The 22,933-nt window shown below is 52.1% G+C and overlaps 1 long non-coding RNA gene across 2 annotated transcripts in view; it reads right to left on the bottom strand.

Moving 5' to 3' along the window:
- Window positions 1–22,933, bottom strand: part of LOC114011480 (uncharacterized) — a 90,932-nt gene that overhangs the window by 5,247 nt on the left and 62,752 nt on the right. For both annotated transcript variants that reach the window (XR_008749265.1, XR_008749266.1), the window contains exon 3: window positions 9,801–9,951. This is a non-coding gene — a long non-coding RNA (uncharacterized LOC114011480). The remainder of the gene's footprint in view (window positions 1–9,800; window positions 9,952–22,933) is intronic.

Genomic DNA, 22,933 nt, shown 5'->3' with positions numbered 1-22,933 from the left:
GGAAGATGACCAAAGGGGACCTGTGCTGCCAACGACCCCAAACCCATCTCCCTGGGAGCTGAGGCTTATGGTCCCGCTCCCCCTGAGAAAAAACACTGCTCTAGACTCCAATTCAGAACCCAGAGCTTTAGACTGGTATGGCGGCTTTAAAGCTGCTGCCTGGACCTCCAGCAATACTTTTGGGTTTGTTCACCTCTATTTAATTAAAAATACTTTCTCTAGCCAGCCCAGATGACTCTGACCTTTCGTCACTGCTGTTCTCGAACACCAAGCTGCCCTGGGTCAAAACCAGCTGGAGGATGCTCACTGGCCCTGCGGTGCCAGCGCGGCCCTGGGGTGCCCGGTGGGCATTGCGCTGGGGCAGAGCTGTGTTTTAAACAGCCCACTGTGGGTTATGAATGCGTTGAACATTCATATTCACTTTTTAATGAAAGTTTCTGGAAGGTTTAGGCTAAGCAGACTCAGTATGCATGGGTGACAGCCTTATAATCCAGCGATTTAGCAGCCCCGACGCATTTACTTTATAAAGGAGCTGTAACAGCCTATAGCATTGAAGAGGAGACATCTCTGGCACCTAAATAAAGATTTACACAGAAGGCCTGACCCTAATACTGACTTAGAGGATTATTTTCAATCATCATTGTCAATAACACAGGCCCTGAAGTTGGCAAACCCTCCTTGCCCTGGAAGAGGTTTGCAGGGTCAGCTCCATGTGTTTTAAATGCCCCTATACATATGGCAGCCTGTAATTACAAGATAAAAATATATGTGCAGAAGTGGGGAAGGAGACGGGCAGGCTAAGTCTGCGAGTTCACACGTGGCATCCCTGCGCTACAGATGGGTCTCACGTGGCTTTGAAAACCTGGGTTGCCCTGCGCTGCCCTGCTCCTCCTTCCCAGAGCCGCCTTCCCGAGTGGGGCGGCGCAAGTGGTCCTCAAATCCACGCCACCCTCTGGGGAGGCGGTTTGTTGGGGTGCTCCTGGCTCTCCCCAAATCCCCAGCTCCTGGAGCAGGGCTCCCTGAGAAAACCGCTAGCCTGTGCAGGGATGCTAAAGTCCTCAACAGCAAACCAGGCAGCAAATAAAAAAATAGCCTGAGCTTTTTTTCAAAGTTACTCTTATTTTTAAAAACATCGTGAGCCCTGGCTTCCAAATCTTGGATGCTGCCAGGAGAGGAAGCACTTCACTGTCATTAGCGGCACCAGCAGGCAAGCGAAGCAGTGTCCCTGAAGCCTCTCCAAAACAGCTAATTCCCCTCGTGCGTGCTCCCGAGCATCGCTTTCCCCCTCCCCGTGCTGCTGCGGTATCGTCTCATTAACACAGCCCTTCCCAACCGGTAATAGCAACCCTGGCCTTAAATACCTCTGTGTAGCGACATTAATTCCTCAAACAGCGCTCTTACCTTGTAGAACGGTAAGCCACAGAAGACAGTCAATAGATGACGAGATAACAGTTGTTATTTCAAGCCTCCGCATGGCTGACGGGCTTTCTCTGCCACAATGCAGCTCACTCCAAGGTGATAAGCAAGCCCGTTATCGCAGCATCGTGCTCTCCCGGCGGGCATCCAGGGGGCTCCGGCTGCTGTCCCCCCGCCGAGCCCTGCTGCTGGCTGCTGGGGAGGCATGGCCCGCCACCAGGGCCTGGCAGCAGCATCCAGCCCGGCCGCGTCCGAGGGCAGCACCACTGCCACGCGGCAGCTGTAAGGGACCCCGAGGGGACATCAGGGCTCCACATGGTCACCTGCGAAAACAGCCTCTCCATCTGGAGAGGACACTTGGCTGGCTGCGGATCGAGGGTTTCCCCCCTGCCCCACCTCCCCCTCTTCTGGCTCATTTTGCAAAATATAGCAAGTATTTCTGCTTTTGCAGTCGCATGCCTCTGGTGGCAGTGGCCAAAGGCCCACCGAGAAGTACCTTGCACCGGGGCTGGGTGCAGGGGGGGCCCACCAGCACCCACGGCAGCAGCTGGAGCAGAGCCTCTAACCAGCTTCTAGCCCAGGTCTCCCGCTGCCTCCGACGCCTGAGGGACACATGCTCTGCCTCCAGAGCTTGCTCAGCCACATACACGCGCGCTGGGTTAAGGAGCAGAGCCTGCCATTCCTTACGCCTGAGCTTTTATGCTCCCGCTGGCTCCCAGCACCGCCACAGACCATCCTGCCTATGCCGAGAGAAGCATCCCAGGCCTTGCAGCACCCTCCGGTGCTCACACGCCCCCGAGGTCTGCTGGAGCCCACAGCAAAAGCCCCTCTGGCTGGCTCCCCCACGCCCAGAACACAGCCGCACGGTCCTGCAGCTCCACGTTACCCCCAGGAGCCCTGGAGGGGGTCACAACAGCCACGCCACCCCAGGGAAGGGGCTCAGACCAACCCTGCCAGCTTAAATAACTGCCATTTGCACCTTCTGATGCTCACCTGAGCTAGAGACCCCCAGCCACGTGCCCACATCCTCCTTCCCACTGGGGAGGCGTGGTGGGGCTGGGGACACACAGGAGTGTGTCCTTCCCAGCCATGGGCTGGCCCGCTCCCTGGGTGAGGGACTCACTGCCAAGCACGGGGTGGGCCAGAGACCACTGGGGCAGAGCTTGAGCTCAGCTCTGCAAAGCTGGTGCTTCCTGCGCTGCTGGACTGCGGAGAGAGGCAGTGGGCACAGGCAGGCATCGGGTCCCCCGGGCTCGCACCAGGGCATGGCACTAATTGCATTTGCTCTGATTTGTGCTCGTGCCGCTGCCCATCAGAAAAGCTCATCTTTCTCCAGATCTGCTTTTGGATCAGCGGGGAACAGCCAGTCTGCAGCTGTAACAGCATTCCCTTGAAAGGCCAAATACCGTATTCCAGCCAAAGCCTGTACGTACCCCATCGGTATTTTTAAGTAGCAACTCCAAATTATTGCCAGAGCAACTTACAAGGGAACTGAGTGGCAGTATAATTCAAAAGCAGACAGCAGCCCAGCGGCATGCAGCCCAAGGCTGGGCAGCGCGGGCAGGGGATGCTCTGGGGAAGGACGAGGGAGGACGCTCGCAGTGGCTGGCTGAGTGCCCACGGCCGCAGTGGCAGCGTGGGGCGCGACGGCCCCACTGTCCCAGCAGGCCCCCAGCTGGCAGCTCCCCGGAGGGCTGCGGGGAGCGGCGGGGGGGACGGTGGCACCCGAATGGTGAGGGGACAGGGAAGGTGCTGCCACCAGCACCGCCACCTCCCCGCAGGTTTGCCAAGCTCCAGCAGCTGCAGAGGCTCGGTGCTGCCGGCCAGGTTGCATCTCCCTGCTGCCAAGAAGGGGGTTTGTCCCTCTTTGCGGGGGGCTGAGGGCTGCAGAGCCCATCCAAGCCCTGGCCCCTGTTGCTCAGTGGCCAGCAATGCCTGTCTGCAGGAGCCACGCCTGTGCAGAGCCCTGCGCAAGCTTCCTCCCTCAAAGCCCAACACTTAATTTTTTGGCAAAATCAAATATTTCAGTGAGAAAAAATTCAAATAATTTCTGGCAGTAAAGTCAGAGCCGACACCTTCCCCTGGAATGCTCCTTCAGCCCCCTCGTGCCCAGCTGCCCCTCGTCCCCAGGGGGACCAGCCCGGGCTCCGGAGCAAGCATCCCACACCACTGTGCAGGAGGCAGGGAGGGCACGTGCTGTCCCAGCCCTCCGGCCAAGCTACCCACCGGCCCCTGGAGACCGAGCAGAGGGTTGGGGCCCAAGGCGGGCGGTTTGCAAGACAGATAACAAGCGAGGAGGGACCAGACTGCCCGCCTCCGCAGTTGTCCGCACTGCTGGCCGAAGTGACAAATCCAGAAGTCAACTGGGGAAAGAAATGGAGCCCCTTCTTCCTGAAAAGCTGCTGCAGCTGCCGAAGCCAGCGCCCAGGGGTGTCCCTGGTGCCGGGGGCAGCATGCACCAAGCACTGAGCCCACGCTCTGCCTTGTGCACGTAGACACAGGGAGCTACACGTGTGCATACGTGTGTGTATGTACACACAGGTGCACCGGCGTGCGCCTACACGCAAACACGGGCTTTCGGCCAAGGGGACAGCTCGTCAGAGCTGCGTTCAGTAATGACAATCACCAGTGATGGAAATGAAAGAATTAGCCGCACAATAAACCCCTAATTGCCTGGCAACAGCATTTAGGCCCCATTAGGTAGATTTGTAACTGCTTCCAGAGAAATAAACTCCTGTGTCATTAGATAACAAGGAAAGAAATAGGTTATTCCTTTTTTGAAAGGTATGAAAGCTTCCAACTGCCTGATGTATTCGCTTAGTAGATTATTTTCTGTCATCTCAGTTAATTGAATTTTATCCATTGCTCTTAGAATTCCTCCCTTTCGTGTAAGGTTAAAAAGTTCAGAGGAGTCATATTTTTGAACCTCGTCCATTTATCGCATAAGCCAACTCCAGCTGCACTAAGTGTGCTGGGGAACACGGAGTAACAAAAAACTATGCAATAATTGCTTTTTAGCATCTGGGTGAATTGGCGACCGAATAATTGTAAAGCGTCGCTTTTCAAAACGGTGTCCAGTTGGGATGCTGCTGGGAGTAATGGGAAGGTATCTGCTGTGCTGGGCAATGCACTGCCCTTGGGAGGTGTGCGGACCAGCCGGCTGTGCGATGGTCTCCACCTCCTCCCCCAGAAAACCAAATTGGAGACCCAGATTTAAACCATTTCCCTAAATTCCCCAAGGGCGGAGAGCCTGGCTGATGGCAGCCAGCCCTGCGAGGTGCAGCCCGGCTCTCCTCGCCGCTGAGCCGAAATAACTGCGTGTCGGCTGGAGTGCGACGGGAGGAGTGACAGCTTGGCAGCGCTTATCTCCGTGCGTCGGCTGAGCGGCAGGTCACCGCCGGCACGTGGGTGCCTGGGGGCGGATTTTCTGCTCGCCCTCATTGTTGGCCTCCGTAGGACCAATTTCAGACCCGTCAAAATGTATTATGGCAAACCTCCCCTGAACAAAACCCAACATCCAGCTCTTCCAGGATGTTTCCTTGACATGCCTCAGCCCAGGAAGCCCTTCCCAGCACACGCCATCACACATCGTCTCCGCTCAGCTCTTCATGACAGCGTCTCTCAGCTCCCTTCCTTCCTTTCCCTTTGGTAGCAGCATCAGCAATGCTCAGGTTTGCTTTTAAACCCTTCCCTACCCCTTTCCCTCAAGATAACCAAGGTAACAGACAAATTACCTGGGCTGGAGATCACTCTTGCCAGCTGAGACTTGCCTGTGGGAACTAACGCTGTTCTGGACCGGAGCTGGTCCTCCCTCCTGCCGTCTGTCCTTCCTCTGTGAAGCCCAGGGCAGCTGTGACGCATGCCGCAGGGGATGGGGCAGAGCTGTTCCCTGCACAAGTGGGGTTATTTTTTTCCCCTGGGTAAGGTAGTGGCATGGCATCTCTGAGCATGAGATGTGCAGAACCAGAAACATGTCCCCAGGATGCGTGCTGGGTAGGGTGGACGCTGAGCTAGGGGCAGCTCCATTCCCCATCCCAGTGAGCAGAGCAGCTCATCCTTGCTAACACCTTTGAAGTCACAGCCCTCTGCAAGCGTCTGCTTTTCTGCCAGGCCTTGCATCTCCATGGGAGTGAAAGTCCTGGGGAAACCAGAGGTGCACACAAATTATACCCGCTTCCCTGTAAGACATCAGTGACACCGCGTTAATACGCCCACCCACGGGATACGGACACGAGAGCGTGAGGGTGTGCGTGCCTGTGCTTGTGCCGGTTGCACAGACGCAGTGGTGTGGACAAGTCGGGGGGTACCCATGTCCAACACCCAGGCGTGGTGAGGTGGGCTGCTCTGAGCACCGCTCCATCGGTGGCTGTGTCACTCCACGCCACTCTCCTGTCCCTCGCCCCAAGCGGTGATCAGCCCTCACTTTCAAGCAGCACCCTAATTTCCTTCTTTCCAAAGCAAACCTAGGCAGATGTTCTTAATTTCTGAGTAAATCCATAACATACGTCATCCCTCTCATCATCCCTCAGGCCGCTGCTCTTAAACTTCAACACCTTCCCCCCTCTCGGTCACTCCCAATTACTCCTGTGAGGTGCTGGCACCTTTACAGCCTCTGGCTGGCACCTCCTTGCAGGGACCTGATAAGCAAAGTTAAAGTGTAACAGGGGCGATGGGGAGAGGCAGCTTCATTCTGATCCCCTGCAATATCTGCTGTGCAGAACAGCACCGCCCTTAATGAAATGGGGTGGCTTGGCTGCCGAGAGATTACCTAAATAATTGGTTGGTGACTCCAGAGCCGCTTGATTTTAAACACTTCTGAAAAGCCAGCTCCATTTTCTGCTTTGGTGCATACCAATTCCCTGCGCTGGCATATGAGAATAAATCAGCTCTGTCGGTAGGGCATTGTTATCCAGTTCCCAACTATTATGACATAGTTTCTATCAGAGCAGTTTTCTTCTCAGCCAGTCGAGTGGAATGATCCCTGAAAGCAGCAGTTTGTGGAATAAACGCACTCGGCTTCCTCCCCCCAAAGTCTCAGCATCGTCATAAATTTGTGATTGCCCACACGCACGCCAGCGGCCAACGGGGTGGCTTAGGACAGCTCGCGTCCGGATAACAAGGACGTGGTAAAGTGCCTGGAAAGACAGTGGGGCTTTGAAGTGCTGGGGAGGGAAGAAGCAGCAGAAGACCCAAGGAGGAGAGGGGGAAAAAAGTAAGTATGGAGAGATAACTGATCTGGAGCGGCAAAGCCCAAGGTAACGAACCTTCCCAGGGGCTTGCCTTGGTCCCACCTGCATGCACCGTAGGCAGCAGCGCAAAGAAGCACCTTCCCTCGCCTGCCCCGACTGCAGGAATCCCACTCTCGCCCTCGTCCCCTCCTCCTGTGCCTGGTGCCCCTGCGCCGAGGCATGGGGAAACCTCCCAGTTGTTACAGGCACATTTCAAACCTCAGGACATTCAGGGGTGAGAGCCCTGAACTGCCACCGCTTAGGGCTAGCAAGGCGGCAGGCATCACTCCCAGGCCCCGGGACTGCGTCCTTCAGGCTCGGGAGGCCTGTTTTGGAGAGCTGGGCCCTGTCTGGTCTGTTCTTCAGCTGGTTTATTAAACTGCTGATGAGGACAGGAGAGACCCTGTGGCACTGCCAGGCTCGTGTGCATGGACATGACCCGTATGTGTGTGGGGGGACCCACGCCCCCATTCAGGAGGAACAGGAGCGGGGCAGCAGGTCTGAGCTGCTGGGTTGGTGCTGGTGGTCCCCAGAAACCATCCTTGCGGGGGCTGAGAAGGCAACACGGAAACCAGAGAGGGGGGAAAAGTGGAAGGAAAGGGCAGGGCTGCCCTTTTCCATGCTGTCTTTCTGGGTTTTTTTTTGTTTTTAATTGCACCCTAGAGCACTGCATATTAATCATCCTTAATCAACGAGGGACGTGAAGGGCCACAGGCGCTGGGGGAGCAGAAGGGTGGGCAGGCGGCCAGACCCTGCTCCCCGCATCGGTGCGGGATGGGATGCTGGCGTGGAGCTGGCGCCGGGGAAGACCCATCCACCTGCCAGCAGTGCCATTCATGGGGATAACCCTGCAACCTACAGAAATCTGGAAATTATTATGGATATTACATAAACCACCCCCCGTGTCAATAAGGAAAAAAACATATTTAAAAGTAAAGCAGCTCAAAATTAACCCTGAGAGCATGGTTTTACCCAGATCACCTTGGAAAAAAGCAGCAGAGACAATGGTATGCATTCATTCCCTGTCCTTTATCATTTAAATAACCTGGCCTTCATTAGTTTCTGATGGATTGCTTTAAAATTGCTAAAAAGGAGGTTTGTTTGTTTTTGATGTGTAGTTGCATTGATTCCCTGCCCCCCCCATTTAATAAAAGGCATTTTATAGAGCACCAGAGTGAACCAGGGTAAAGCACCCTGCAGCTCCCAGTTTGTCAGGCGGGGTGTTCACAGACCCGTGTGGAGGGACAGACCCACCCCGGGCAGGCAGGAGCCGTCGGAAGGAGTTTGGGGAGGCAACACTGGGACCATGGCAGCAAGGCCCCCACGTTGGCCACTGCGCTTTAACTATGCAGCGGGTACCAAAGCATGTGAGGCTCCTGAAGTTACACCACAACAGAAAAGCTGAATTGCTGTTCAACACCCCATGCACAGTCCCCGACACCATCCTTGCTGGTGCTGCCAGCCCTGCTGACCTCTCCGAGCGGATGCAGATACAGGATGCATCTAAGCAGCATCACCAGCTCATTGCTCATTAGGAATAACCTGCTAAGCCCAGGCAGCACAGCGAAGTGAGGCTCTGGGTGTCTCACAGAATCATAGAACCGTTCAGGTTGGAAAAGAGCTTTAACATCACCAGTGCCAACAGTTAAGCCAGGACTGCCAAGGCCACCACGAAACCGTGTCCCTAAGCACAACATCTACGCATTTTTTGGACACTCCCAGGAATGATGATTCCACCAGGTCGCTGGGCAGCCTGTTCCAGTGCTTGGAACACCTCAGCACCGGTGCCGAGGAGCCCTGCCTGCCATGCCTGCTCTAGAGGGATGCGGCCAGCACCCACCGGGGAGTAAAAATGGGTCATGTCTTCAGCAGCCATCAACCCTGTCCCGAGGCCAAAGCCCAGGCATCATGGGATACAAATGACTGTCAGGAAACTCATGGATAGCAGCAGCATTGGACTGTAAACACAGACGGGAAAACAGGGACTTGGCTCTTCTCTCCTTGCAGCAGCAGGCTGTCCCAAATCCCCCAGCCAACAGCACCTTCCCGCAGTGAAAATGTGCATCAGAATAGCAAAATTCCTTCAACTCCTCTGCCTGGCCCTGCAGATATTTCCAGTAACGGTGCTGAAGGTGGCAAAAGGCTTTTGCTGCGGTGACTGTGAGCAGGGAGGTAAGAGGGTGCCTTTTCCCTTCCCACAGAGCCATTTTTGCAAGAGCCCGTGGGTTCCTGGTGTGGCTAGAAAAGGCAGAAGCAGCAGCTGGTGCCAGCAGCCCCTGGAACAACTAAATGCATCCCCTAGTCCAAGGCTGTCTTTTAAACTTTTTATTAAGTAGTGAGCCACACTGTTAGTAACTTGGTATAATCTGTGAGATCTGCGTGTGCACGTTAACACACACAAAGCTGATAAGCTCCCAGGGATGGATCGTCTCTGTTTATACATCTGGACCAGTATTTGTATATTAGCAATCTGAAATCTGACTACTGAAATATACTTTTTTTTTTCCTTAAAGGAGAAATCCTGAGTTAATTTAAAATATGTTTCATTTACAAAACCCTCAGTTTTAAAAACCTGCTATATCTACTTGGTTCACAGCAAACAAACATCTGGCCAGTTTTGCTCTCGTTTAGGTACACGGCAACCTTGCCAGCCTCTTCCAGCCGATCAGCATCAGACCCCCAGGGAAGTTTCTCAGGGCTGGTTCCTGCTACACCGCATTAACACTCCTCACTTCTTCTCTGCAGCCCTCGCTATTTGTAACACAGCATCTGGAAACCACATTAAATACTGTTCTTTCCTCTTGTTTTAACTCTGCACAAGAGATCTGTGTTTCACGACGGCAAGTGCTAGAAAGAGGATGAAGCAGTGATCGCTTAGGGAAGAAAGCGTGTGCAGGGCAGTGGGAGAAAGCTGGCCCAGGACGGCTCTGGGGCACAGCATGATGGCACTGTCCTGCCACCCCTGCCCTAGCAAACAGTGGCCCCGTGCCACGCCACCCCACAGTCAGGAGTCGAGGGGTAGCTCCTGACCGCGGGCAGCTCCCCCTCCCAGTGCCAAAATGCTCCTTCTTCGCATAACTGCTGATGGACAATGCGGCCTGTGAAAGCCCGGGATGTCCCCGAGCACGGCTCTGCAACACTGCGCACTGGACGCACCTCCTTTGGTGGGACCAGCTGGTTCAGCCCATGCTGGGGGCTTTCCCCGAGCCTTGGGCAGCTCTTCCCCTGGAAACCCCGCTCCTCTGGATGCGTCCCTCTGCGGGCTGTTGGATCCAGCTCTGTTTTTCAGAGAAGGTGGTGATACTACCTAAATAAAATAAAATAAACCAGAAAATAGAATAAAATCGAAAAGAATAAGGTACAATAGAATGGAATAGAACAGAATGGAATACAACAGAATATCACTCTCTAGACTGAAGGCGGGTACCCCCCCAAGCAGCAGGCGGGGGCAGGCGCTGGCCAGGCTGGGTGTTTGCAGACTGGCTGGGTGTCTGCAGGGAGCCCAGCGGGCAGCCAACGAGCCGGGTTTAATGCTCTCGGTGGCCGCGCACGGGCCCGGAGAAGTCGTGCACACACCATCAAAGGGAGGGCACGCAACCTGCCTGAGTCGCCTAACGCTGCTCAAATAGGATTGCTGCCGGTGATGGACAGATCCTTATTTGTAAGTATTTAATGTTTCTTAGGAAGCACTTCTAAAAGAAATTGGTATGTAATGACAGCACTCACTGGAAAACAGGCCGATTATAAAATGCACTAACTTATCTGGTATTCATTTGAAAAGTAAATGGACGCAAGTAAAGGTGAGAGTTCACTACCAATTCAAATATTTTGCTCTAACAGGCTCTAGCACTCCTACTTTAATTCAAGCAGAAGCACAAGTATGAATAATCAAACTGGATGATGCTCATCAAAACCTTTGTGCCTTGCACCATTTCAAATGGTCATTGAAGCTTAATGGCAAAAAATTTACATTATTCCTTTAATTTGTATTCTGTTCCTTCCTTCTGAGTGATGTGATTGTGATTTTCTCTTGCTGGCTGTATTATTTTGATGCAAATGTTATGTGCTGCTACAGTCCAATTTCCTGCTTTGCCCCCCCCTTTTCTTCCCTCAGTAAAGAAACGACAGCTAAAATAGTTCAAAACTGGGGAGGGATTTTGAAATAGTTCCTTAACTACTGCTCCTAATTAAAGCAAACAATGCAGGGTCTTGAAGCACCCTGAAAAGCTGAAAATTAGTTATTAGCTGAAGCGGGAGGGAAGTGGCTTTGCTCCCCGACCTTCGGGGTGGTGGTGGTGGGGAGTGGAAAAGAGAGAGAGAGAGAAGTGAGGGATCCCAATTCTGTGTACAAAAGAATTAGGAAAGAAAATTTGTAATTCAGTTAAAAACTCCTTTTGCTGGAACATAATCACCTAGGGATGAATGCTTTACTGAGAGGCATGGGGTTGCAAACCAAAGCCTTGCAAACAGGAGGCCCCCGGGGTGCTCACAGCACGTAATATATGCACCAACTAATTTATTGCGCTGTGACTAATTTCCATTCCTTGTGCTTAGAGTTGCCTCACTAATTACAGGGATGTTTTCTTAACTTGGGTAATTGCACTGCCTGCGCGCCGCCCCCCATGTGCGCCCCATGCAGGCTTTGATGCACCCCCACGGGGCGGCTGCGGTGGGGCGCCACCCTAATTAGATTGGCTGCCTTAATTAAGGGAGATATAGAGGTGTGTGGAGGGGTGGCAGTGCCAAGCCCCCCGCTACGCAGGCACGCGTGGGGCTTGTGCATCCCGAGGCTGCCCAGATGTGCGAGAAGAAGCCAGCTCTGAGCTTGGAAGGATACAACCAAAACCAGGGGAGCCCGTATCCTGCGCACTGACACCCAAGCGTCCATCCCACCGAAGTGTCCATCCCACTCAGGCGTCCCTCCCACCCAGGTGTTCGTCCATCCCACTGAAGTGTCCATCCCACCCAGCATCCATCCCATCCGGTGTCTGTCCCACCAGAGCATCTGTCCCCACCAGAGTGACTGCGCAGGGCCAGGCTCCCACCAGGAGCATCCCTAAAAAATAAGTGCTGGGGGAACAGCCCCGTGTGTTTGTGCCACTGTGCTGCTTGCCGTGCGTTAAGCCTATCTCCAAATCTGCTGCCTCGGGCTGCCTTAATTTCATATGTGGAAGTCACTCATGCATTTAAAATTATTAGACAGATAATCACTTCCTTGAAATAATTTCAGCACTCATCTATAATAAAGAAGATTTCTTTCAAAGGACCCTTAGTTAAATGGGCTCAGTGCTACTTTCTGTATCATGCAGGTCAATTTGATTCTGCTCTATACTCTCTATACAGCTAAACAATCGCTTTTCATAAACTGAAGAGCAGAGTGAAAGCAGCCTGTAATATCCATCCAGAGATGGCCTTGAACACTTTTGTTAATAAAAGCTTGACATCTGAAATTCTACTTCTTTATTCCTCCCTTATCAAAGAGTTGGTCAAGATTTCAGAAAATTATTGCCATATTAATAAGTACTAATAACCCGGCAGTGGATGCCAGCAGGAAGATGCTGAAGCAAAGCCCCCGGCATGCCGGGTGCAGCATCCCCTAGCCCGGCCCCACTGGGTACCGCTGCTCAGTGCTGGGGATGGCTGAGAGCTGGGGAAGCCTTGCACGGAGGGACAGCGATGGAGGCCACACCGGAGCGCCACTTCCCGCTGGGACTTGTGCCTCTCTGCAGGGCTGAGCCCTGACCATGCTACCCACATCCCATATGAGCTTGCCAGAGAGATGCCAGGGAGAGACCGTCCAGGACGCAGCCCCAGCAGTGTGGAGAGCCCCCAGATTTTACCCAACCAGTGGAATTCCAGCTGTGGGCTCTGACTGCGTGTCTCCAAGATGACTTTAAACCCTCATTCACCTGGCGATGCATCCCTCCCTGAACATGGGATCGCCAGCAGCTTGAAGAAAAGCAGTTATTTCCCTTTTACCTTAAAAATAAACAAATGAAGAGTTCCATCTCATCTTTAAAGGCTGGATGAGACCTGGTTTCAGAGACCACTAACATCAGAGATGCAGACACTTGAGAAGGGGAGAAGTTCAGTTTCCCTACCACACAATTAATTGAAGTCAACACACAGGGAGGAATGCCACCTCGTGGGACTGTCCCCACCACTGCCCAGCCTGCCTCTGGCACACGCCACCCCATGCCCCTCTGGCAGCAGACCAGCTCCCTTCCTCATTTACTAACCCAGCACACGAGCAGACCGGAGGGACTAACCGTGCCTTGCTGACAGGTTTTGGTGCTCAGGTTTTTAAGTTAGACAGACTTTAAGCTCCCTGCAGCCGGTGGTGCAAACAGGGAGATTTGCAAATGCATTCTGTGTACCTCCGGCTGGGCAGAAAGGGTTTTTTTCTGCCTGGACACATTTTCCAGTCTTTGCGATTCATGACGAGCAGGGGAAAGTTGCTCTGAGCTTGAAGGTTTAAAGAAATAGATGGCTCCGCAGGCGATGGCCCAACGGCAGCCTGGCTGCTCCTGCGGTGCCCTGAGCCAGCAGCCTCGCTCTCCTTGCTCCAGCCCTCGCCGCAGTACTGCTCACCTATCCTTTCAGTACTGCTCACCTATCCTTTGGGCTGGTAAATAAAGATAAGTTGAAAACCAGCACAGCTCCTACCCAGCAATGCAGCATAAAACCTCTTTGAGAGTTTGGAGGTTTTTCTGAAGGCAAATTCAGCAGCCAGCCCTGCCTGCCCTCTAGCATCGGCAACTTCACTGCAGTTACCCAACGGGGTGTATCGAACGTAACGTGGAAGCAGCCCGCAGCACTGAACCAGCTGCCCGCTAGCACCACCGTGCAGAGCCAGCACGTGCCGGGCTTTGCCCCAGGAGACGAGGGGGGTCCCTTGCCCGCTCCGCTGTCTCACCACACTCTACCCAACAAAGTGTCACGCACTGGGCCATGCACATGGCACCACACTCTCGGGGCTGGGGATGCACCTACTTCCACTCTTGCACCCATCCTGCAGTAGCAGCCTTGGGGCTAGAGCTGGAAAAGCGTGCAGAGCACCAAGGATAACGTGGTGGGCGCGGGGCACGTCTGCTGGGGGGCACCCGGGGGTGCTGCAAGGTGCCTGCAGCTGTGTGTGCCATGTGAGGAGCACATGCACCCCAGTAAGCCGCTGCTGGGGACCATGGAGGCATGTGAGATGCTCACATGTATAAAACACCTTCTCAGGCTCGCACTTTGCTTTGAAAAAAGGAAGTAAAAAAGAGTCTCCCCTGACGAAGCTGCCTTCAATGTCTCCTTTCTAATAACTTGGCATATTCACTTAATATAGCCCGGCTCCTTCCAAGTCGTTAGCGGCAGCAGGAGACACAGCCTGAACATTGACCTGGTTTGCTTGCCAAGACAGAGCAAAGAGAAACCTTCACATAATCATTTCCAAACATTAAAATGGCTCCATTGTCATTATAGCTGAGAGATTGAATTCGCCTCATCAAAGCGGCGTATGACAGGTGACTCAATAGGATGGTGCCAAGCGCGGAGGCAAGGAGATTAGCAGGGCACTGATATCATTATTTCCGCCTATCACAGATTCGGCAGGGAGGCAATTGTAATTTCTGGGCTTATTAGTCTGCATTCGCAGGAAAAAACCTAGTGATAAACCTCAGTGTGACAGCCAGGCATTTGTGCAGCAAGTGCTGTCATAGTGACACTTAGAAAATGCCAATGTGGATACGTTCTCATAATCCCCCCTAATAGAGGTTAAAGCATGGCACAAAGGCACTCTTATCAATGATCGGGACACTAATAACATTTGCATTTTTAAGTTAAATATAGTAAGTAAAGAGTAAGTCTCCTCTTTGTGGCTTCGGCAATTAACTCTGCACTGGAAGAATAAAAGCAAAGCAGAAATTTCAGCCACCCCCAGCTCGCTGGTGGGCGCAGATACTCTGCGGGTGGTGGTCCCCAGAGGGCTGCAGCGGGCAGGCACCCCGCGGGGCTCCGCTGGGCAGCGGGGCTGGGGTGGGGGTCAGGCACCCCGCGGGGGCCAGCATGCCGCAGAGATGCTCGCCCAGCTTGGGGTCTCCTGGGAGCTGGGGGGCGGCTCGCCCTGGGTGCTGCCCTTTCCCCCGAGCTGGGGAGATCATTTGGGTGCTTTTACAGACTTTTACAAGTGTTTTTGCCTCGGAGGGACGAAACTTTTAGGGATCGGTTTTCCACTCCACGGCACATGCCAGGCTCGGGTTTTCTGTGACAACTCCCACCCGGACATGACCCCAGCATGTGTGCACGCACACGCACGCTCTCCGCAGGAATTTCTTAAGGAAAAAAAAAATAATTACAGGTGGTAAACTGTTACTTTTCCACATTTAAATAAGAGACCAATTAAGAAGACTATGTAATTCAATTCTTGAGTGAGTGCCACTGAATTCAATTTGTTTCAGGTCAATGAATATAATGTGAAGTTATTAACAAAAAGGTCAGGGACTGCATATAAAATATACACACATGACACAGGCAGGAGTAATTAGTACACATTTCACATGTTCTGTTGCTCAGACATATGGTGTAGAAAATCTTAACAGGATTAGATGTTAATAAATGTTCCCTTCGGCCTCCCCCCCCCCACCCCCCCCACCCCCCCCCCCCCGCCCCTATTTAAATGGGGTTTAGAGCTATTTCCCCCGGTGATCCTGGGATCCACCGGCGGTTAAGGACCCACGGCTTGCACACCAGCACCAGTACCAGGATCCTCAGTCAAGGGAAAGCACCTGACTCGCCTAACGCAGGGCTCTCCCTGGGACCCATCCCTGGCACCATCTCGTCGTATCCCCTTAACGGTGTCTCCCACGCATGGGGGACCCACGGCACCCACTGGCTGTGGCTCCACCAGTTCCCACGCAGCTGGCGGGGGCAATGCTTTAACATCTGCTCTGCAGCAGAGGGGAAGCGCCGTGCCTTAGCTTTAACAACAGCTGCCGCAGCGTGCCTGTCATTTTGCTTTCTAGAAACGCAGGTTATTTGCCTTTACCACCCTTCCCCTCCCTGCCCTCGGCACAGTGGGGGACAAAGCTGGGAGGAAGGGGTGCAGGGCTGCGGTGGAGCCAGGCTCCTCTGCACGGGCAAATTGCTTGGGGCTGGACACAAGGTGCAATGGGAGCCACGTGCCAGCACGTGCTGTGGCAGCAGCAATGCTCAGGGACCTTGTGCCCTGCACCGCGCTCATCCCCAGGCTCTGCTGACAGACGGGGTCAGGCCGTTTGTGGCCCCCTACCCCCCATGAGAGCCTCACATGTGAGCTGTTCCAAGGCGGCGCGCAGGTGGGACAATCGGAGTGGGCTGGGTGAGAGCAGGGGCAGCGATGGAGGAAGAGTCCCATCCATCCCACGGCAGGGGGACAGTCTGCAGGAAGTGCTCTGCCTGCTCCTGTTACACTCCAGGCGACCCTGAAGACATTCCTGCACCAATTACTACATTTTTCAATGTAAATTTGTTACAATGGCACATACCTAATGTGAAATCATTATATAAATAATAATAATAAAAAATTTTCTATATAAATTCTATGTTTAAGCAGTGGTTGAATTAAAATAGTCCACAACATACAATAAAAAAAGTATCAGAGGAATACAAAGCCCTAAATGCCTTTGTGACTCTAAGCCTAAGTATCGAAAGTCAAGATTCTTTCTCAGGTAAGGCTGCACTTTAACAGGGGAAGAAAACAAGGATTTGGGCAAAGTTCCCCTGGAAGCTAGAGGAACAAATCCCAAGTTGCAAGAACTCTGCTCAGCTCTGTATCATATAGGGGCTTTTAAAAAAAGGTACAAGGACAGAAAACACTGGAAAAGTGCAGATTTGTGGCAGTCCTGGCCCTGTCTCTGCAGTAAGGGAGGAATGAGTGCCACTTAGGCACTGGTAAAGAGTATCTCTGACTCACGTGAAAAAAGTGTCCTGCCTCCAACCTGCAGCACCTCCTCTCGATTAAGCTTGAGTTAATGTTTTTGCTTGAGAACTTTCAAATGTAAGGTAATTTAAAGCTAAGTGCTTAAAGGAACGACTGTGCCATTCTTTTTTTATGCAAACAATAATCCTGCCTGCAGAAACTCAGGGGTTTTCTGAACAGCCAGAGCTCAGTGAAACTTTGTGGGCAGGCTGCATGTGATGGACTCGTCATAATTAAGCAAGGGCGTTGATGGGTACCCCATCCCATCACGCCCCACAGGCAGAAGAGGCCCTGAGGTCTGGAGCGCTGCGGTGGGGTCACACGAGCATCCCCAGCAAGTCCAGTGACCACAGCCACTTCCCTCCATGCAGTTGCCCCCTTTGGTCTGGCAGCTCCGAGCTCCCACGGTCGCTTCACTCGAGCCGGATCTCACGGCTCCCGACAGGCAGTGGGTGCACAGGCAGTACTGGAAAGACAGTACTGTTTGCCTTGGGAAAAACATCATGCGAGATCACACACCTCTGGGTGTCAACTTTAGCGCTCAATTCGTAGAAGTAAATTTTAGAGGCCGGGTCTGGGTTTGGACTAATTCAGCGAGATGCTGTCCTACGCCATGGCATGGAGCTGAATTTCTTTTTTATCACTTGTGACCTAAAGAAATGTCTTCCTCTGGCGTGTTGCACAGACCTGGAGAACTGACATGTGGCTGGATGCTTCTCTGCTGAGGAAGACGTTTATATGGAACATAGATAATATGAAGTCTTGTTAATAATTCTTCAGATGAATGACCTCACTGTGTTACATGCCAAGTGTGTCCCCTTTCCTCTGCCAGCCCCTGAGTCAAGAGGGAAAGCCACAGCCCCCAGGGCTAAGTCATCCCGCAGGAAAGCTGCTGCATGGCAAGTCCCTGTGGGATGGGGAGATGCCCTTGGAGCCGGTGGCTCTTCACCACCTTCTCCCTGTCAAGGGACCACACACACATCCTTACAAAAGCCTTGCTAAAAGCCTGCTGAGCTGCATCCACGTGTGTACATATTAATAGCAACCCCCTGCCCCACCCCCAACCCCCACACCCCCCCCAACCCTGGAGGTCTTCTGGACCACATACAGGCACACCCCTACAACACGCACTGGGAGAAGCCTTCCCCAGCCAGCAGCACACTCCCCATGTCGACCAAAAACCCCTGTGTTACACCGTGCACACGATAAGGCACGTATGTGCCCTTGTTTTTCCCCACCGGATGGATTTCTCCATTTAAGCCAACATTCATCCTAAGTCAGTAAAATATCTACTTCCCTCCCTACAGAGACTTAAGTTCCTCTTTTTTCACTGGAAGCTAGAAGATTAATCCATGCCTAATTCCAGTCCTAGGCTTGGGAAGCAGGAGGTATTTGGGACTACAGAAACTTCCCCGATGTTTGTGGAGTTAGCAGCGAGAGCAGCGCTGTGAAGGACAGGTTAACTGATGCCTGGCAGCTTCCCCAGTACTTGCTGTGCAGAGCTAAATCTGATTTATAGAGATGCTCTCGTGTCCATTCAAATCTGCTTGAGATTCTTTACTGGGAAAAGATAATCATGTTAATGAGCCAGATGTGTTTGCTTGTTCTGACCTTTTTCTTCACATCTTCTGTTCAGAATGAAATATGCAACAAATTTCCCAAGTTATACTTTATCTCCAGTGTTGCCTGATGCATTAAAAGAATTAAGTCATTTGTATATATTGATTAATAATTGTCATTTATTGCTGAACTTGTTAACATAATCCTCAGCTGGAGATACTTATTTTGCCCACACATTGCTGTTATTGTTTTTGTATTAACTGATTGCGGAGAGCAACAGAAAAATGCATGAGCCAGAAATGGAGAGCTTCAATAATGGATATGAAACATACTGCCACACAGGTACAGCCCCAAGTACATATGGGTTTAATACCTGCTTGTAAAGAGCGAACTTTACAGTGAGATTGGCTCATACAGGTTCGAGGGTGAATTAAACCCGAGTTTGTTACCTAATGTTACCGTGGCTAGGTATTCAAGGAGGATCGTATTCCAGAGCATCAGCAGAATTCCTTGCGTTTGCTCAGAGGAGATCCAAGTTAGTGCTTACGGTGTATTTTGTCCTTAACGAAAGGCTGAATTTCACTTCTTCAGCTGCCTCAGCACGTCACGCGCCACTCCCCACCCTGCAACAGCCCCTTGCCTTTGCGTTGGCTTCCCAGGTACCTTTTCCCACATCCTCCTCCCCACAGAGATGAGGAGTTGCACATCAGTGCCCAGGAAGGGCAGCTGCCTGGCTTTGTCCCAGGACTCTCACCACGTGTTAGCTGGCACAGCATAACGTACAACTTGTAGTTAGGACAGGACGAGGTTTTCACCAGTACTACTGACGATTAATTTCTCCCTGCTTCCAAAAACTGCAATGTCACACAGTCACCCTTAAGAAGAGAAGCAGAGAGAGGAAGGGCCAGCTCAGCAGCTTACTGAATGTACCAGGTGGAGAGGCAAAAAAGAAGCAAACAAATTAAAAAATCTATTTTCTTTTTAATTAAGAGGTGATTACTCCCCCAAGTGGCTCATTTTCTCTCCCTGTGATTTCCCATTTTTTTTAAAAAAAACTGAAGGATTTTATTTTTAACTTTACTGTTTGGCTTGCACATTAGAAGAAAATGAATAAAAATAAATATCTATGCAAAGCCTTTGTTTTTGATTTCCCCCGCTTTTCTTTTTGTGTTTCTTTTCCCACTGCAAAACACAACCAGCTTTCCAGTAACACATGACATGACTCCCAAAACCTCTCCACGGCTTGAGCCAACCCAGAATGATGCTCCCAGCCGTTTCCGACACTGCTATGTCTCAAGCTGGATTTTTAGTTCACGCCACTGGGATTCACTCAGTGAACCCAGCAGCCACCCACCAGAGGACAGAGGTGGCAGCAGACCTCCCACGCTTCGGCCACCGCAGCACCACGATGCCGGCAGGGCTCCCACCGCCGCCGCCGCTCCTAAGCCCCTTGGGCAGCCACGCCGGCACGTGCATTGTGATGGGGGGGATTTGGAGGCTGGGAGCATTCAGCTTCCAGCCGCCGCGGGGTCAGCGCCTCCCAGCTCGGCAGGCTCTTACCACTCCTGTTCCCCAGCATTTTCATTAACTGAAGATTGCGAATGGGTCAGCAGATCTATACACTTTTTGTATTCCCTCTGCTTGGTTTATTTATTTCTTTTTTTTTTTCAGGATGCTGAATAACTAACCTTTTCTTCAATAGATAGATTTAAAAAAAAAAATAGGATCCATCACACAGCAGCAGGATAGCCTTGCTCTGTTTTGACCTTTCTGAAATTAATTTCCCAATCTTAGCTTTCAAAATCAGAGATTGAAAAGGCCTATTAGATCAGCCAATCCATCTTATCACTAGTACGGCAGCAAGCAGAGACCCCAGCTAAGTGCTCCTCTACACAGGGAAAATATTCTGGAATAAGACGGGGCATGAATTTAAAGTGAAATACCTGTTCCAGAACATTCTGCACGTGGACATGTACTCTGGAGTAACTGCAGCTTCTCCTGAGTTTGCTCAGTTGACACCTAGAGCCAATCACTATAACAGAAGGGGGGGGGGGGGAAACGGGTAATATCCCATTTTAGGATAAGAGTACTCACCTTTGGAGCTTTTTCCTAGGGTGGCTACAGGGAGTATTTCATCCTGATGTTTGTTTTCCCACACAGGGCTGTTGCTGGCAGGGCAGCACCCAGCCCAGGAGGAGAGGAGAGGGTGCTAACCCAATTGCCGGGGGGAGAGCTGCCCCCAGCCCTTGCAGGTAAAGTCACTCTCCACTGGCAGAATCAGTGATGGCCTTAAAGGATTTGGGCCAGAAAGATGAAATTCTAGTCTGCAGCTACTTAAGGAGACTGATGTTAAAATACACCTCTCCCAAACTGCGATCTAGCAGCTTTGTCAGGCAGCCCAGGTCTTCTCAGTGGATCGGTACTTACCCATATAGCAAACAGCTCAGCACTTTGGGGTAAAACACCAAAGCTTAAGGCTCTGCACCACACGTCCCTGGTGCCAGGAGCCCGAAGGCACAGCCAGGTCCAGCTGCCCTGACCAGCACTCCCAGACCATGGTGGGGGTCCCCAGGGAAGCCCCTTGGGGAGGGGAGCACTCCCAGTGGCCCATGTCCCTCTCCTCCTATCCCCCTAAGTAACCTGCTATGCCATTTTTGTGGTATTCCTCATCCTGTGGCCAGCGTTGCTCTGCCCCAGCCTGGGGCTCTGGTGGTTGTGTTTTCATGCCGGCACTGCTGCCCCATGGGGAACACCCCGAGGGGTCCCTGCCATGCAGCTCTGACCTGGCGAGGGCATGGCCCACCTGCAAAAGCACCTGCCAGAACAGGCTTTAAGGAACAGCGGCAATAGATTTCATAGGGGACAATTATAAAATAAGGCACCTGAAGGAGATTTCTGGCTGGCTGACTGCCAGAACAATGAGGTTTTATAATGCTTTTAACCATATCTAATACAACAATCTAATTATTTTTTTTTTAAATCCTACAAAACTCTGCTCCAGCCGCAAGTGAATCACTGCAGTACAGGACGGCATTTTCCTTTAAATCCTCAGCCACCGTTGCTGCTTAGGTGGCAGCTGGTGGTTATTTCACGTCTAGGGGTGCCCATCAGCGGGACCCGGCTGGGAAGGGATGAAATTGCACGATCTCATCAGGGTCAGGCTAGGAGGAATCACAACCCACCTGGCGGTGGCACAGGGCTGCTGCTGCTCAAGGATGCCGAACCCCAGGGTGATGGGAAGGTGGTAGGGTCCGGCGGACACCTCTGTCGGGTGCTCAGGCTGGATGGAGATGACGAAGCCCTTCCCAGCCCACGGCCTGGAGCTCTGAAAGAGGGCAGCAGCCAGCCCAGCCCTGCACAGCCAGCGGAAGACGGGTGCTGGCTGAGAGCCCACGTGTCCAGAGGGAATGGGTCACCCTCCGCAGACCTTGGCCTCTGTCTCCAGGCTCTGCAAACCCACCACCCACCCTAGATGGGTGCAGCAAACACAAATCCCACCCTTTGCTGTCCAGCTGCGCCTGGAGGCTCAAACATTCAGGATGTGGCATTCCCAGACAGCCTGCCTGCCTGGGGAAGCGGCTGGGGATGTTTGGTGGCGTTGTGCCCGTGGGGGTTCCAGAAGACAGGAGCAGCACCGAGGGACATCCCGCTTCCTACCAAGAGCAAACAAAACAAACTAGGCCAACACAGTGTTGCTGTAGATCAGGTCTCGTCAAACCAACCATGTTTCCTACTTGGATGATGCTACACGTGTAGTCAATTAATGCAAAAAAATAATAATAAAAAAAAATCCTCCCGCCAGCCCAGAGCGGGTTTGTGTGAAGCGTTTCACGGCAGCCTTGGGGGAACGTTTGCGCTATAACAAACTGATTCATGTGCCGCGCTGATTAAAAACCAGATACCTAGAAGACCTTGAAAAGTCCTGGAGAGGAGGAAATTGTCAGCAGTTCAGTGCTTTCTGGCGGCTCCCCGAGGAGTGGCATGAAGCCTGATGCCAGGGGCGGCTTCACCCGGGCTGGAGGGAAATGCTTTGGTGCAGAGGAGACCCCTCCAGCGGTACCACGCCGAGCCCACGTACGGCGTCTCCCCGTCAAAGCCATGCTGCAGACACACACATGGGGAGGGAAAACCACCAGTGATACCGATTTATGCTGCTGGTAGTAAACGATATCAATGCCACAACGGGCTTCGGTCTGGGAGAGAGGAGAATGCATTCAAAAGTATTTGAAAACGAGTTTCTTGCTATCAAATTCAACAGGGACAAGCCTCTGCCTAAACCTGCAGTAAGCAGAGAAACTGTAAATTATATAAATTATATAAATATGTATAGATCAGTTTAAAGCCCGTTTACATTTCCTATCAAGCACTGCAGTTTGGTCGACAACTGCGAGTCTTTTCCCATTCAAATGCCTCTATTATGCCTCTGCAGTTACTGCCCTTCTTAAACATCACCACATTGTGAGGAGCCGTCGCTATATCCATACAATGAGGAGAATGAAGAGCACACATATAAACTGGAGCTGCAAACTTTGCGCACTCAACAAGTCCTCTCCACAGACAATTAGGGCCAAAAGATAAATATTGACACATTAGACTGTTTTCCTCAATTTGTTTTCCTGTTGACCGTCTGAGCGATCCGATGGGGCAAAATTCCACTTTTCCGATATCTTGGATCCTTGGCTAATAGAAACAAATAAAGTGAAAGCTTCTGTCCACAATGAGTTAGGAGCATCTATTGTTGGCAGGCTCTAATCGGATTAAATTGGCTCCTGGCTCTATTGCTAGGAGG

This window comes from Falco peregrinus, chromosome 11 (assembly GCF_023634155.1).
Source record: "Falco peregrinus isolate bFalPer1 chromosome 11, bFalPer1.pri, whole genome shotgun sequence".
In the NCBI taxonomy this organism is placed as follows: domain Eukaryota; kingdom Metazoa; phylum Chordata; class Aves; order Falconiformes; family Falconidae; genus Falco; species Falco peregrinus.
This window is presented reverse-complemented; position numbering and strand designations above follow the sequence as displayed.